The sequence below is a fragment of the Passer domesticus genome, chromosome 2, assembly GCF_036417665.1.
Source record: "Passer domesticus isolate bPasDom1 chromosome 2, bPasDom1.hap1, whole genome shotgun sequence".
Taxonomy (NCBI): Eukaryota; Metazoa; Chordata; class Aves; order Passeriformes; family Passeridae; genus Passer; species Passer domesticus.
In genome coordinates, this window is record NC_087475.1 from 81,700,192 (window position 1) to 81,704,255 (window position 4,064).

A 4,064-nucleotide genomic window follows, 5' to 3' on the forward strand; every position below is an offset into this window, starting at 1 on the left:
TATGTGGCTCATCCAAATTTTTTTCTTTCTTTGCCTTCTCTTGTGTTTATCATGATGTAAAGGCTTTATCCAGAGATCTGGAGATACAGATCCAGAGATTTGATGGGACCACAATGAAATTCAATTTTTGCTTGTTCATCTGAAGACTGATTCTGATTTAATTAGATTTGCCTAATCAAAATCTACTAATCTTCTAGATTAGTAGAACACAAAGTAGCTGTATGAAGGAACATGCTGCTTCTTGCTACTGAAACAGAATTTTAGCAGTCTGTTTATTATAGAGCTTACTGCAGAAACCTTCCTATTTCTTTTAATAGGTCTGTTCAAACACACAGAACTACTAGGGGAACCACAGTCTTATCAACTAAGCACTGCCAATAAAATCCAATTAATCTTGCATTGGAAATCAAATTCTCTAATTGGTTACATTGGTACAATTATACAGATGAGGTTTCCAATAACTGCAGAGAGAGCTGCATCCGTGAGACCAGTTCCAGCTTGGAGGCTGTGAATATTACTTGAATATATAAGTTCTATTGAAGTATAAGTCCTATGGAAATATAAACTCTAATAATATCCTCTTTTGCTGGCAGAAATCTGGTGTAAATATAAGCTGCACTTGGCCAGCAGATTAGTCACTGTTGACACAGGTATCTCCTTGTTGGTCATCTGGGTTAACAGGGAAAGAAATCCTCAGCCTAGTCCTGTTCCTCATTGTGCATCTGTACGAACATTTTGTTGATACTGTATTTCTATTAGCCCAGTCTGTAATGGTGTGGTTTAAACAACTCTGATAAATTATTTTTTTTCAGTTCAAACACAAAATACAATCGACTTCTATGTAATTAAATCTTTCAACTCTGCAGTGAATATTGACTGCAGAGCAGTGCTTCACATTGTTGTTTCACATACAGAACCTAATATGAGATGCTTTGTTTCTGCCTCATTTAAGGCACTCTCAGGTCAGTGTTGTTAAAGATATTCCTCCCAAACAATCAATCTAAAATGCTCTCAAAGTCCTTATGGACATCTTCATACTAACATGATGCACTTACTGCAAATTAATTCACAAACACCACAAAGTAAACATTTGTTTTTCTTCTCTGCTTCCTAGAACTGATATCAGTTATATCAACAGCCCTTTTTACAAGAAGGGAGAGAGAAGAATTTGGATGTCTGTAGTGCTGAATGCCTGTGGTTAATAGCTGTAGAAAAAGCTGAGGTATCTGGATACATATGCCAGCATTGACCTTGACAAAAGAGTAGAATTTAATTCTTAGTAATAATAGACAAAGGGCACACTGAAACAATGTGTTAGAAAAATCTCCGAGCTATTGTTTGGCATATTTTAGACAAAGAACTTGGTTTAAGTCAAGACCAAATCTAGCAATGCTTTCCAGTGGATATAATGTTTGTTCCCATTTAGGTGCTTTTTTTTTTCTTCCAGTCATCTCCAGTTGGCATGCTTAGGGCCATAGATGGGATTTTCTTTGTTAGTGATAGTGTGCTGAATCCTGTAATCTGTTTTCAGGCTGAGTTTCACATTCTGCAGTAAAATAGCCTGTCAATCAGACTGTCCCTCAGCCAGGACCAGGGTCATCACTTCACTTATTCCCCATCAGCCACCAAGCCCTTAAACTAGGATGCTACGTGGCTGATTCCTGCTATATCCCACTCCCCTGAGAAAGAAGCTTCACAGAAAGCAGAGAGATGTATTAGTGCTCAGCACAGTTAAATTCCCATCTAGAGATGCGTCTTTGGTGAAATTGGGCAGTATTTCTTCTTTTCTTCATTTCACCCCATGCACCTTGCTTTGTAGCAGAGAAGAGCTGGGCAGCTTGTATATGGGAAGACAAATATGAGCACTATTGACTTTTGGAGCAGATGAATTGCACTGTTGTTGGTAGTACGTTTTCTGTCTTGAGTAAGACCAGCTGTGGATAAGCGTGCCTTTGTTTTGAGGCTGTTCTTAGCTCTGGTTTCTGTGCACTTCAATTGCTTTGAAGAAATTTGCTCTACTGGGTTATATATCTGAGCTGGAATATTTGACTTGTGTTTATTTCTTCATCATGGAATATTAGCAGGAGAGTTGTCCTGTGCATTTTGCTGACAGCAATGCATGTGCATATGTAAAGGCATCCTTTGTAAGATTACTTTCATCTCTTTCCTGTGGGTTCACTTTTATATTTTTAGTTCATTCCCAAGAAGTGTGTTTGTTCAATTTCTGCTTGATTTCTTTTTATTTTTATCTTTTTTGATATTACCATGTTCTTTGATAAGGGTAGGCCACTCATCTGTCATTTCCATGAGAACATTCCTTCTAATTCTTTTTTTATTCCAACAAAATAGTTTTTATCCCGTAGAAGCTGCTAGTGACTGCAACTAGATTTCTTTTTTTTTTAGACCAAATTTTTCTTTTTTTTTCAGTTTTCCTTTAACATTGCCCTATTTTTTGTCTAATATTAGACTTTATGGTTCATTGGAATGTGATAATAATTAATATAATTGAATTTTCTTCTTTGTTTTCCGGAGGATTTAATAATTCTAGGAACTCATGCTTTTTCACCAGCTTTTCTGGATATATTCCTTAAAAAAACTCTGCTGTTGTGTTCTTCTTTAAGTGGCTCCTCAGTCAAGAATAATCTAGGTATATTTCCTCATTACTGACCTATCTGTTTTGAAAAGCAAGGGATTAATTTTAATTTCTCCTTTTTTCTTTGTATTTCTTTGGGACAACCAAATCACTATCTCCTCTACTGTTCTGAAATACTTTTTCCTATGTAGGTTTGTTATTTCAATGGCAAGGAAGGTTGCAGAACAGAAAACAATACTTTGGAGTTCTCCAGTCCTCTGCTGAGATTTGAGTTTCTTTTCATAAAATATTGCTGCAGTCATTAATTCATTTTTACTTTGCTGTTCTGCTTTTCTTCTTGGTTTGATGATGTGCTTGGTGATTTAGAGTAAGAGAATGGATACTTAAGCTTAAAAAAAACCTAAATGCACACATGCAAGCACATTGTTTCTTCAGTCTTAACTTTCTTGTCCAGAGGGCAAAACATCTCATTTGAGATGCTACAGACTTTCTGAGCTGAAGAAAACACATATTAATAGTTCAGCAAGGCCAATAGTTCCCTACCTTTCTGCATCATGTAGATGTTTCTGAGGGAAAAGCACACAGACAGTCATGGAATGCTCTGGTTCAGCACAAGCTGGGGACACATTCGCTGCACATCTCTTCTGAATATATGTATGCTTTGAAATTTGGGCAGCAGATTGAGGCTATCTCTGCTTTGGTTCTTTTGTGTGTGTCTGAGTTATTGAAGTGGACATGAAAGGATTTCAAGGTGTGTAGGTGTGATTTGGAAGTTCTCTTACTGATAATTTTGATAGCTTGCTCTTGAAAAGTAGCTGCTTTCATTGAAACTTTTTTCTTTTGGCTTTTGCTTTTGAAGTGCAGCTCTAAATACTCTACTTAAATATTATCAGAAAAATGGTTGTTAAAAAACTGCTTCAGGATGGAATCAAACCCTTCCAGGTGTCTGACTATTTTGAGTGTTATTGTTAGTATTATTTTACTTAAACTTTGGTATCTGCCTGAGTGGCCTTCTCAGAATAGCCATTTTCCCTTGTCATTGTTAAAAATTGCACTCTTGCTCTTGCTATAGAATGGGGTAAGGTTTGTTGGGATTTCTTTACTTGTTTTGAGTGTAAAGGTTATGAAAGAGTAAAAAAGGCATGGAGCCAAAAATACTTGTTTTCTGAAACCAGTATCTTTCCTGAAATAATAGTTTCAATGAAGCTCTCTTTTCCAATTTCTAGAATTCAATTTAAATAATAATACTATATAAAAAGCTGTTAATCTGGAGATTAGACAAGATGTCTAAGTTGTGTGGAAATACACAACCATATAAGTGCATCGTCTGATTTAAAATATGTATTTCCCATGTACAAAGAGAGTGCATTTATTTCTTGGAAAATCTTCCTAACTGAAAACATTGGTCTTCTTTGTATGACATTTTTTAATTCAGCTTCCAAAGAATTCACAATACCAGACAAGTTTCACA